This window comes from Scomber scombrus, chromosome 2 (assembly GCF_963691925.1).
Source record: "Scomber scombrus chromosome 2, fScoSco1.1, whole genome shotgun sequence".
In the NCBI taxonomy this organism is placed as follows: domain Eukaryota; kingdom Metazoa; phylum Chordata; class Actinopteri; order Scombriformes; family Scombridae; genus Scomber; species Scomber scombrus.
This window is the reverse complement of record NC_084971.1, coordinates 2,838,178-2,851,987: the sequence shown is the minus strand read 5'-3', so window position 1 is coordinate 2,851,987 and position 13,810 is coordinate 2,838,178. Positions and strand designations below refer to the sequence as shown.

Here is a 13,810-nt window from a genome sequence, read left to right as displayed (position 1 = left end):
ACATGGTCAGAAACGTTGACACAGGCCCGGGCTGAACTGTGGGTTTTACTGCATGACCAAGAGAGTCTTGAAACAAGAGATAAAGCACAGGAAATACAGTCAAGCTGGTTTTAAGATAAATTCAGCAGTGTGTAAAAACCGAGGCTCCAAATCTGTATCCGCCTGCCGCTTCTTGAATCGTCATTAACATCTCAAAGTTGTTTCTAAAACGCTCCTCTGTGGCCTGCCTCTACCTCTGCCTGACCTTGTATCTCTGCTGCGTGATCCTGTTTATACAGACCAAGCCTCCTCTGGGAACAGCGACGCCTCGGCTCTGGCTGCTGAACTTCCATCACCGGCGGGGTTATGTCGTCCTCTGGTTGTATTAATCCATCACTTGTTTAGCGTCGCTCGGGACCCGAAGCAACAACGGTCGGTAGAATAAAGCCAAGCAAGAAGCTGTGACATTTGGAGCTTACGCATTTCATCCAATCACATGATGAAACTTAAAACACGTTCTACTTCAAATTCAAGCTTATTTGTCACTTTTAACAAAATCTTAGGGGTGACTTCTTCAAAAATCGGCTTTAGATTTGAACTTTCCGTAGACTAACTTAAACAATACGGATTAGACTAAATAAAGAACCCAGCGTTTCATTTTCAGACCACGTTTAAAAACCAAAAGACGACTGCAACCCCGGCCACGCGCGGCTCAGTAGAAACAATGCTTCGACTGTACGTACATCGTGAGGGGGGATTTGGTTACATGTGCAATCATCTCCCCAAAGCATCTGGAAGCCATCAAACCCACCGTCTTCAAAGCCTGCGGAGGAAAAGGCTTACGAGGCTGGTTTGTGTCTTAAGCCATGACACTGGCATCACCTTGTAATTCTCTTCATGAGAGTCACGGTTACTTTATTCATTAGGATAATGTGCAGGAGAATTTGTGCAGAAACTTACAAGATTTTTGAGCACGTATCAAAAGATTATGAATCTGTTTACAGATGAAAAGTTTTTTAATAGCTGAAAAATATAGATATGATAAGTCATAAGATATGACTTCCAGATTTTTTTTTAAAACAACACACACACACACACATCCCATATACTCCTATATACTACAACACATACTACATACTCTGTTCACTATATAGGAAATGAGTAGGCTGGAAATAATCTACCAAGACACAAGTTAATGTTAAATGACTGACTTGTTTTGCACCACTCAACATCTCAAAGTGCACTGAACATTCACTTTCCATAAGACCTATGCCCTAGTATGCGCACGCACACACACACACACACACACACACACACACACACACACTTAAGTAGAAAACATGCATGTACATGTGCTGATCCCATGCATAACTGTTGCCACAGCCGTAACTTACTCTTCTGTCTCCTTCTTCTCAGGCTGCACAAAGAAAACACATCCAGCAAGAAAAAAAAAAAAAGATCATGGGAGCTCCATCAGCTCGCTCACCCTCCTGGCTTCAGACTGGCATGCACTTGGCTCTGTCCTCACACACACACACACACACACACACTTGATCCTCCTCCTCCTTCCTCACTCACACACACACACCTCTCACAGCACTGCGCTGCACTTCCATGCGTCGTATGTTACCCCATCACTGCTGTGTGCGAGTGTGTGGGTGCTTGTGAGCGAGCGGGCGAGGAGAGACTACGCAGGCTGTGACGGTGGTCGAGAGAGAGAGAGAGGGAGGACAGAGACAGGGAGGGGGGAGAAGAGAGACAGATGAAGAGAGAGGGAGAGATACACCTCCCTTTTTGGTTCTGAAACACGAGCATGCTGCTCAGTGCTGCAGTAACAAGAAGTGTGTGTGTGTGTGTGTGTGTGTGTGTGTGTGTGTGTGTGTGTGTGTGTGTGTGTGTGTGTGTGTGTGTGTTAGTTGAAGAATGCCTTTTCCCTCTTGCCATATTCCTGTGCCAGAAACAGCAGTTTGCATTGACACACACACACACACACACACCTTCCTCAAGGTCTAGTGTGGGAGAGGGTAGTCAGTCTGATGTCTGTGTTTACAGAGAGTGTGTGTGAGTGTGTGTGTGTGTGTGTGTGTGTGTGTGTGTGTGTGTGTGTGTGTGTGTGTGTGTGTGTGTGTGTGTGTGTGTGTGTGTGTGTGTGTGCATGCGCCAGGTAACCAAACCCTAATCAGGGTCCAACCCCCCAAAAAACATAGGAGTGGCCAGTCCTGACCAGTCCGACTGGGTTGGCTGTTGCTAAGCAGCGGTGGGCCCCCTCCCTGTTATTTGTAGCGGGAGTCTGAGGAGAAACAGAGAGGGTGGTTTTGGACTAAAGAAGAAAAGGGGCAAAAAGAGTAATGGAAAAGTAACTCATGTAATCTGATGGAGAGTGAGAGGAAAGAGGAGGAGGAGGAGGAGGAAAGCAGGCTGCGGTGAGCCAATGAAAAGGCCCGATCCAAGCAAGATTACAGAAAATTGGTCCTTTCTGTCCTGCCAATAGACTGAATACTAACCAAACAAGTAGATTAGCAAATGCCTTGATCCAACCACAAGACTGATAATGGTATGTGTTTTGTTCATATTCATAATAACTACTCACATGCATATTCTTACAACATCATGCAGGCAAAAGGTCCTCACTTTGAACAACCAAAAACTCTAATAGGTTTTCACAGGGACACAAAGACACACACTGGCCCTGTTTCCTGTATCAGTCATGCCACTCTCCAGTAGTGTGAGGCTGTCAGTAGAACCCGTAAATGTACCAGCACTCGACCCTATTGGACATTTTTTGACACTTGCAGGGCTGATAGTGGAAAAAAATCCTGAGCCTGAACTTTTTTCTGTGCCCCGGGAGGTGGGGGGTGCTATGTATGCGGCACCATTTTAACACATAACATATATAACATTATTTGAAAATAACCCTTTTAACTATCTCGCCACTTATCTGCCATATTGTCACATTGCTCTTAGCATACTCTGACTACAGACAGGGATTAAAGCAAAAATAAATCTTCTGACTGAAAACATTTTTTACGACCAAGTCATAAACTGTTCACCATCTACCTTGTCATAGAAACCCTTTAACGGTCGCTTCCTAGGATTTAAGGTAAAACAAGGTGGAAACAGCTGAGAAAACAATATTATATTTCATCCACTAACCATTGCTGCTCTTTTCTAAATGAAATGGAAAAGCTTACAGGCAATAATAAGGCATACTGCGGTCTGTATAACCACAGTGGGGGTCGGAGGTATAAATGTTCAGAAATGGTTTGTATTTTATTTTAGCACCTTTTGGGCTTCAGAAAATAGTTATTAACATTATAAAAACTCAAACGGTCCATCAGACCATTGCAGTGACAGAGAGGATTTTTCATTTTTTATTTATATTTATTGCACTCTTGCCTTGATGACAACGTCCAGTGTCAGAATATGAGAAAAAGGGTCATTTTTCGTTGGTTTGCCAGTGATTTTATCTTTTATTATTCTAAATAGTGAGGAGGAATAAAGTAGTAGTATTCCTGCCGTGAACAGACTCTCAAAGGAGAGCAGCGTGATGACAGCTAACCGCAGCAGAGGCTAACGTTAGCTGCTCCTCTCCTCCGTCTCAGAGGGGGCAGAGCTGAACCTCCATGCAGCAGAGAGAGACGATGGAGAGTTGTCACAACTTAACTCAATCATTTAGATGCAGTAATGGTCTGCTTGCTTCCAATATCATTTTAACAATTTATTGATATTTGGAAATTGACTCACGGGCTGCCCATGCCTGCTCTGTGTGTTTGTTGTGATAATAATGTAGAGTATCACGTAATATATTATTATTATTATTATTATTATACCTTTGTAATTCTCATCGGATCTGCATTGATCTTATATATGACCTTTCGGTAGTCGCGCCGGTTTGCCGGAGATCCAGCACAGGGCCGGAATACTATGAGCCATGCACTTGGCATAGCTTGCTGCATTGACAGAATGGGCTCATGCAGGCTGTCGACATTTTTGTTCAAATTAACAATGAGGATTGATGGTTGTAAACTAAATGGAATGCATCAGTTTGTTTGTGGGACGACTGTATGTGAACTTTTGAAATGTCATTATGTTATGATCATCAGATATGTCTAGTTAAGAGGAAATATGTCACCACATTTTTGCTTGAAGATGAGCTTCTTCTTGTCTTTCTTTAGCAAACTGGTTGTAATGGTTATGGTTCTTTCTGGCACCGGCCTTCATCGCCGAGCAGTTGAAAGCCTCAGTGTGGGTGGTGGAGGAGCTGTGAGGGTGAGCAGTTGTTGTTCAGTGCAGACTGGAGAGTAAGCAACTCAAATCTGAAAATCTCTGGAAGGATTATTGTTAAATCAGAGCTGCTGATCAAAAATTTAAATATTGGGACTGTACTGTGATTTTATGGGCAGACCTGGTGATGTCACTGTTTTCCTGAATTTTATTAGATCCAGTAAGAATGATGTACAAAAACAAAGTTTACATCCACACCCAGATGATAATAAGATCCAGGTTTCCATTCACATTCAGAGAGGACTGTTACAAAATCCACACAGCTAAACATTTGTTGAACATTGCACTGCATTGTTTGGCAACAGATGACAAATGTACAGGTCTGACTGTAATTCAAAACATGGATGATATTGAAATACACTGATTGCATAATTTGAGTGAGCGCTCACACATCCCTGAGACCCTGCAGCAAAAACTCCCCCATTGAAAATAGCTGTATCCAACATGGATGATTGAGCAATTCGCTGGCCCAGTAAAACTAATACAAAGACTTCAGGTCACTTCACCCTGATATGTTATAGAGTGAAACTGAACATAAAATAAAAACAACATTAAATTAACTAATTTGGTCTCAACAATGGCCAGCATTAGCAGACAACAACTCACTATACATTACTCAACATCAACATTTTTGATGTTACAAGCCGATTTGTTCACTTAAAACAAGCTGAATGGTTACTGTGCATGTAACCACAATGTTACGGGTTCAATTCTACCACTTCACTGCCCAATCCAATAAAGGCAAAAATGATGCAAAATATATATTTTTTTAAAGCTAGTGCTAACTTAAAATAGCGTTTATCAACATTTTGATACTCAGAACAAAAACCACTCAAACTGCAAGGGTTGCTAATTGTGACAAAATAAACACAGAAATTGTCTTTATTGAGATTTTCACCCTTCTTTCAGTCATTATGTTGGCTTACAACCATAGACTGTATATAAGAAATGGACGTAACATCCGTAACTTCACCCATTGGTTTGTGGACTGCTGCTCGGAAGCCAATATTATCGGATCTGAGCAGCGCCATCTTGAAAATTTCAGGTGCATGCCGGGAAAAAATTAAAACATGGATTCTACTTATATGGGCATCAGGAGGAGCAAGAGGCGCCCTCCTGAACCTGTGAACCAATCAACCTGTCAATCACAAAGTAGCCACGCCCTAATGCATACCATGCTTTATCGTCAAATATAAAATCAGGGAGCTAGCTTGTGAAGACAGTGCAGCTGAGGAGCCAGATCAGGAATTGGTGAAAACTAAAACATACACTACCGGTCAAAAGTTTTAGAACACCCCAATTTTTCCAGTTTTTTATTGAAATTCAAGCCGTTCAAGTCCAATGAATAGCTTGAAATGGTACAAAGGTAAGTGGTGAACTGCCAGAGGTTAAAAAAAAGGTAAGGTTACCCAAAACTGAAAGTTATACAAAAACACTTAAAAATGTAGGTCTTTCCTAAAGAGAAATTGCGAAGAAAGTCAAGGTGTCAGTGAGTACAGTTTCACTCAGAAACTGGGGGGAACTCTGAAAGAAGGAGGTCTGGCAGACCCAAAGCCACAACAGAGTCAGAAGACAAGTTTCTGAGAGTCAACAGCTTGCGTGATAGTCGGCTCACAGGACAACAGCTTCAAGCACAGCTTCATAGTGGTCGTAGTAAGCAAGTCTCAGTTTCAACTGTGAAGAGAAGACTTCCAGTTGCAGGTTTGACAGGTGGAGTTGCAGCAAGAAAGCCATTGCTAAGATGTCAGAATAAGAAGAAGAGGCTTGCCTGGGCCATGAAACACCACCAATGGACTACTGAAGACTGGAAGAAGCTGTTATGGACTGATGAATCAAAATTTTAAATATTCTGGTCATCACGCAGGAGTTTTGTACGCCGTCGAGTAGAAAGGATGGTTCCTCAGTGTGTGACAATAACTGTCAAATATGGAGGAGGAAGCATGATGGTGTGGGGCTGATTTCTGGATCCAGGGTCAGCTACAACAACATTCTGCAGCGCCATGCAGCCAGTACCCTCTGGTTAATGAATAATGTTAACGAAATCTATTATCATGAGGGCTGTAAAAATCAAAATCATACGGATATTAATGTGGGTGGGTGAAATATTATAGAGTAGACACAATGTGAAACTGTCTTCATCTGCCGCCTAATAACTTAACACCAGAGTCAATTATGTGTACTAAATAGGTTAGTTGTAATGGGGTCATATAGAAGACCAGTTAAAGTGTGACAGCTTTGTCCCAGTATGGTAAATAGACTGTACTTATATAGCACTTTTGTAGTCTTTTTGACTACGCAAAGCTCTTCTACACTACATGTCACATTCACACATTCATACACTGATGGTAGGAGCTACCACACAGGGTGCCGACCTGCTCATCAGAGAGAAACTGACAACCAATTTGGGGTTAAGTATCTTGCCCAAGGACGGATCGACATGTGGACTGGAGGAGTTGGGAATCGAACCGCCCATACTCCAATTGGTGAGGACAGATTTGGGCTGAAATCAGACAGTGCAAGGGGGGCATATTGATCATAGATACTATCACATCTGTTGATCAGCACAGACCAATAAAGTGAGTGAAGTCTATTCCTTCATAATATACGTTACAATCCACAAATCCAAAGCGGTCATTATACAGCACATGCTGCAGCTTAGTCAAGAAAGCACTGAACACCTTTATCATGCATGTGAGTGGACGACGGAAAGTGTGTTGCTTAACTGCATGCATACACACAATACTGACTGCGTTTCATGCTGCTCTAAATATCCAAAACAGGCTCCATGCTGAAATGTCTCCACAGGCTGAAACCAAGCAACTCTGGCCCAACACCAATTATGAATTTCTCCACATTTTCTCTCCATATGCAAACACTTTAACCGTGTAGAGAGGAATTCTTTAATGCACAATACTCTGATTAACTTTTGATCTCTGAAAAAAATAAAAAGCCCTTGAAGTATCCCGCGAGTGAGGCTTACATGGTCTCGTGGGCTGGATTTTTAAGCTTTAGAAGCATGCGAGTCAACTGGGGTGACGCAGAAAGTACTTAGAGAACAATACATGTGTACAAACATGAACCACACACACACACACTGTTCTACAGATAAGGTTGAGAGAGAAAACACTGAAGTGACAGATGAAAAGCTAGAACAGAACATGGACCACCTATGTAGCAGTTTCTAGAACACACTTGGTCATCAATCACTTTTGGGATCAGAAAGAGCGTCATGTACTGTAACTGCGCTCTTATTTTGTTGATGTTGTTTTTAATATGTACACTGGTGTACACGTGTGGACAAAAAAAGTAGGGAGACTATTCTGGAGCCGACAGTGGCACCAGGGGATAATATAATCTTTCAGCCGCTGGTCGTTTTGGAAACTCAAGACTAAAATAGATATTCTAATCAATTCCTGTCTGTCTGACACAGGAAGTGTGCAGGGAAAAGTTTGTGTGTATGTCTGTGTGTGTGTGTGTGTCTGTAGCAGTCAAGATAACAGCGTAGCCTCTACTGGCTGCTCCCAGACACACCACAGCGTTGCTTCTCTCGGCTGATGTGGATTCAATCCTGAGATCTGTTACGTACAACAGATAGACATGTGCCATAGATATGTGGTCTCCAAAACAAGTTATTTTTACACTCATCATTTTTGTGATGACTACAGCTAGAACATCTGAGGATTATTTTACAGAGTGAAAACTGTGTCTGAACTCAAGAATCTCCAATCCAGCATAAAGATCAGCTGAGTGACAACATGCATGTTTTGTGATGGTACACTAGCATCATTCTTTTATCCAATGATCAATGGTAATACATAGACACATTTATCACATGCATTTGTGACTAAAAAGAGATTTGAAGTAAGAAAAAATCCTTAATCTGTGGCTCTAAATTGCAAAAAGTCTTATGGCAGATAAGTAAGTTTCTGTTTTTTCTTCCTTTGTTTTAAACAACCATGTCACTTAAGCAGGTGTTTTTATAACATATAATTTGTATTAAAGTTAACTGTCATGGATTAATCATAAACTCCAAAACATCTTTAAAAAAATGGTGACATATTTCTCAGCTTGTTATATGTACAGTCAATTAATATACAGAGGTAAAAGATGTGGTAAGGCCGTCTGAGTCTCTAATTTCACACATTTAGTGCAGTTTTCACCTCCAACTTTTTCTTGTCAGCCTTCTCAGGCACTGAACTCATGACAAACGTGTAAAGCTTGCTTAAAATAAAAACCTCTGCTGTGCCAGTTTGAGTCTTTTATTAGACATATTCTCAATTTGTATCTCAAACATAAAACAAAACCAATTCTATTGTGCAGATTAACAGCAGCATGAAACCCATCTGTTGCACACTGTGCCAGACTGGGTACAAAATGTTTACAGGACATCTGAAGTCATAACATGGACACAAATGATTCCGCCTTACAGCTGGTATTAAAAGCAAACCTGAAGTCATAACAGAATTAATATTTGTCCAACATGACTGCCTGTAAGTGTAAGTAACTAACTCCACCTTGTGCCGCAGGGTTTGAATAGAGCCACTATGCACCAGAACAGACCTGAGTCACCTTCATATTGAGGCCTTTGGAGAGGAGGCAGAGCTGCTCAGTGTGCGTGAACGGCTGCAAAACAACCAAAAATAGAATGCAGCCACAGACTGAGGAGAGTGTGAAACATGCTCCTCCATCTGCTACAAGTTGTATGACTTTGGAAACCCATTAAATAATCAATTTATTTTTCATTTATTCTTTGCGGTATCAAAGCAGAACTCCTACTGATATTCATACTCCCAGATCTCACTGCCGATTTAACCTCACATCAGCTTGCTTTAATATCTATAATAACTGAACTCTGATTGTAAAATAAGCAAAAACAGTCCTCGCAGCCCTCCTTTTTTTTTTTTTTTTTTTTTTTTAAAATCACACAGAACTAAATGGACCTATTGGTTTTAATGCTTGAAACAGAGCTAATGTAAGAATGTACAAAAAGCAATAATGAGGATTTGTTTCCATTTAAGTCCTGCCAGTGAACAAGCAGGAACATAACAGCCAGAGTACGGAACTAAAACACTCAAATAATAAATACAGCGATGCGTTCCATGCCAGGACACATCAAGATGTCAACACAGATTTACGCTACTCTACAAGACATAAGCCACTAGTAGCTGCTTTTGGTGGCTTCTTAAAATCCAACCATGAACTTAAGCCTGCATTCATTGATTCTTTGGCCACTTGAGGGCAGCATAAAAACCTGCGAATGTATAATTTACATGCTACTGTAAATGGATGTATTATAAGAGTGGATAGAGCGCTGCCACTCAACCTATTGGACGATTTCTTCCAGTGGTCACTCACAGTATTGCAGCTTTTAAAAAATCCCCATTTTTCCCCATAGACCACCATTGTAAAAGAGATGTCTGTAAAACTGTTGCCAGAACACCTCAAACTGCAGACAAGGTCAATTATGACTCTTAATACTATGACTTTTTGATCCATGGAGGTTTTATATGTGTAAAACTTTCTTCAAGCTGAAAAAGGAATTTATAAATCACAATGTAAAGTCTATGGGCCGACCAGGGAGCTCGCCAGCAGAGCCAGGGGAGGTAAACACTACTATATTCAGTGGGCCGCATAAAATGGAACCAAACCCAGAAATTAGGAAAATAAAATTATATTTTATTATTTTGGCGATGCGCCAACCCAGCAATTCTTATTGGAGTGAATGGGCACCATTTTTGGTCCTGTATCCAGTTCTTACAATACATCCATGCTGCTGCCTTGTTGCTGTCTTAAGTTGGTGAATGTGTAAGCAAACAATCACACATTTACACTCCAAGTAGACAAGGAGGAATATCAGCACTAATTCAGAGTCCATACTTTCATGCAACCCAATGAATATAAATCCTTTCTCACTCTGTTGCCACCACCTCCCGGGGATATTCTGGCTCAAGCTGTTAAATGTTCCACTATGTTCACCGGCTAGTTGGTAACTTTGTTAAGTAGCAATTTAGTGTTGGTCAGGTAGTGTTACAGTGGGTTTATCAGGGCTAAAAAACATCTGAAACAATCCGCTTTGTCTGCTTTGTCTGAAAATGACACTGACGAGAACAGTGAGACTCAACCAAAAAACAGTAAAGTTGCAGGCAGTAAAACCAAAACAATGAGGCTGTTACTATGAAGCTGTCTACGCTGGGATAAGGTGACATCTGACTCATGGTTGATATACAATTATTGAGTAGAACAGCTTTAAAATCTGCTAAAATTATAATCATTAAATCTATTACATGATATACAGTAAACATCTGTTTGCCACTTCCACCAGTCTGAGAAGTTTCCCATGAGACAGTACAGATCTGACCAACCAGAACCACCCAGATTCACTTTGATTGACAGTAAACGTTGCTGTTGTGGTAAAATTACAAGTTAAACCGCTGTTGAGGTTTTGGGTTGGGTTCAGTTGTTAAGTGCACTGCACACCACCAAGAGGGAAGTATTGTCCCTTTTTAATCCGTTGTTGTGGATAATAGCTCCATCAATCACAATTTACTATGATCATCCCGATGACAAGTCTGGGCAGAGGAGAGCCCACACACACATTCACACACAAAAATGCAAACTAGACAGCTTGATCTGAGTGCACACACACACACACAAACACACTCGTATGGTTTAGACTTGTAGAAACTTGGCACCTGATGTATTTGCAACTTTAATTCCAACCGAGTCGAATGCAGTGCAGTGAGATAAAATGCGGAAGATAAGAAAGTTACGTTCTTTAAGCAGAATTATATTAAAATTCACTTGCAACATTCAACATTTTTAAATTTTTAAAAAAGGGTTTAAATGTGTGAACTGCCAAAAAATGACAATTTAAGTGGCATATGTTTGGTTTTATATGGAGTTTGAGCATTTTACATCTACACGTCAACACTGGCAGGAAATCAATCCACATGCAGGCTACTTTTGGTAGTATTTTGTTCCTCTGTGTTGTCATGTAATAACGCTGATTCAGTTAAACAGGTCATTTTATCGTTTATGTAATCATCATATGATTATGTGGCATGGTACCCAGGCGTATGATCACCAATTTTCTTTTCATGGTTACAAATCTGGAACAATTGGTGCCATAAATGCAACCAAGGACTGAAACACTGTCAAAATGCCTGTAGCTACATAAACATAGCAGATTTCAGCAAGTCAAAGGATTATTTTGTCCTTATGATTATATGTCTAACAGAAAGTCAGTTAGTTTAAAATGCAGTGCGTGAATGAAAGTGCTGACATATCTACAACAGAGATAGCAAAGCTATAACAAACACTGCATGACAGGCTGGTTTGACATTTCACAACTGATATGGTGACAACAGTTTGTAAGCACAGGAGGGGACATTACATACACACACACATACACACACACACACACACACACACACATACACAGTCATTTCCCATTCAGCTGAATGCAGGTTAGCTATTCTATCATTTAAACACTATTACAAACAATGCATACGTTTCAATTAAACAGCTGTTCTGTTTTTACTTTCTTATGTGTTCGTTGTGTTTAGCAGGTCTATGTGTCATGTTTATGAGCTGCAGGCTGTTTGTGTAGTTCATGTCAAGTCTGTCTCTCACACAACCCTGTAACTTTATCCACTTTTGCCTTCTTAAAGGCTCAGTTTTCAGTTCAGCAGCTTATAAAAACTTAGTTCTGGGTTCTTTACGCTGCACCCCACCAAACACCAGCTTAGGCTATAAGCATTTTTCTGCCGTTTGCTAGTAGACTGAAGTGACAAGGCGGCACTTTAACTCAATACAAAGTCATGGGGGAGGAATTAATTGTTTTTCCCTCAGGGGTGGGCAGAACTTGATTGCGCTCTGTGGCTATTAGCATTGTCTAACATAATCTAACCTGTGAAGGAGTGCATTAGCAGAAATAAGTGACTAAAGACATGTATCAACCTTGATATGTGATAAGGAACTGCACTGACTCTGGCACAGTGGACTATAATGGATCACATTTTCACAATACATAGTGAGAGGTATATCAGCTTGTATCATTTTCTTTTTTAGGCTTAACAGCAATGTCCTTTGTTTGATTCAGGGAGTCTAAAATAGAGAAAAGCCATGAAGTGACTTTTGCCAGGCAGGTAAAGAGTTTCCGGTGAATTACTTGTTGAGCCAAAGACAGACCAGCATTATCATTTTGTTCCATGGGAAAGGGATTATCAGTCAATACACTGAAGCACAGGGCTCAGAGAACTCCTTAAAGTTGGTTCTAATAAAGCAGTAGAGGTGCATCCTCATATCACACACAAACACAGAGTGCTCTTCCATGCCAGGGAGAAGCAATGAGTCTTTATTTAATCTCAGGCAGCCCTGCAGGATGATGCAGAGGACAACCTGTTATGTAAGACTCAGAATGCTGCTGCGGCAGAAACGTCCATTAGACACTGGCACACACTACTGCATGGACACACACACACACAATGCCCTAAGCAAGTAGTAAGGACATGACTGCACACTGCCATTCATAAATGCACATTTGTGCTCAAGCTCAATATATACACAACACAGTAGCTGTTATTGCAACAGAGATATACACCTGTGCATGCATTAAAGAAGGCATTAACTTTATATGTTTTAAAAATATTTGACAGATCTGTGTCAACTTTGTTTCAAGGGTATAAAACACCTTTCCTGGAGAAACAGCACTTAATGATAGAGCATAACTAGGCTTCATTTTACAGTCAATGCGAAATAACAACACTTATTGTGATAAAATCTCATTTCCACAAATGTTTTACCTTACCACACTACTGCTGCAGGGAGGCAATATCAAGCAACATCAATGCAATAAAGTTGAAATTTACATAAAATAAAATGACGCTTTTTGAATCATGAGTTTGTCGAATTGGACATAAGAGTCTACCAACTTCTAAAGAGGGGTTACATTTGTTCTAACTAGGTACACATGTTGCCTATACACGAGCAAACATTACACCGCTATATTTTAAATGGAGTTTGGCGTTGCCTACCTGAGGACTAAACAGTATCGTTTCAGGCCAAATACTCGTCGCTAACAAAACAAGATAGTTGGTAACAAACAGTGTTAAGTCCCTCATTCACAACAAGACAACAGTGTGGAGTAATGACAGGTATTAAACTCACTCACCGGCGTCAGCAGTCTGTGTGTAGGATTATTCTGAGTAACCTGTCCGCAGCTTTCACCTGGACACACCAGCACCTCAGGACCAGAGCCTCCACACCACACTACTAACAAACAGTCTCCAAAGCTCATCTGAGGTATGCTTTCAGCTCCAAATAGTCCACATAACCACAGGTTGTTAGATGATCCGTGACTGCTGCAGTGCTCAGGTGTGATCGGCTGAGTCACGAAGGACCCCAGACACACACGTACACACACGCACACACACACACACGCACACACACACACACACACACACACACACACAGACAGACAGGGAGAGAGACAGAGAGAGAGAGAGAGAGAGAGAGAGAGAGAGAGAGAGAGAGAGAGAGAGAGAGA

The 13,810-nt window shown here is 41.0% G+C and overlaps 1 protein-coding gene across 1 annotated transcript in view; it reads right to left on the bottom strand.

Annotated features, from left to right (window-relative positions):
• The window catches only part of LOC134001386 (microtubule-associated tumor suppressor 1 homolog), a 72,251-nt gene extending 58,655 nt beyond the window's left edge, over window positions 1–13,596 (bottom strand). Inside the window, exon 1 of the mRNA XM_062440979.1 lies at window positions 13,432–13,596. The gene's annotated coding sequence lies outside the window, so the exon portion shown is untranslated. The remainder of the gene's footprint in view (window positions 1–13,431) is intronic.
• Window positions 13,597–13,810: the final 214 nt, after the last annotated feature.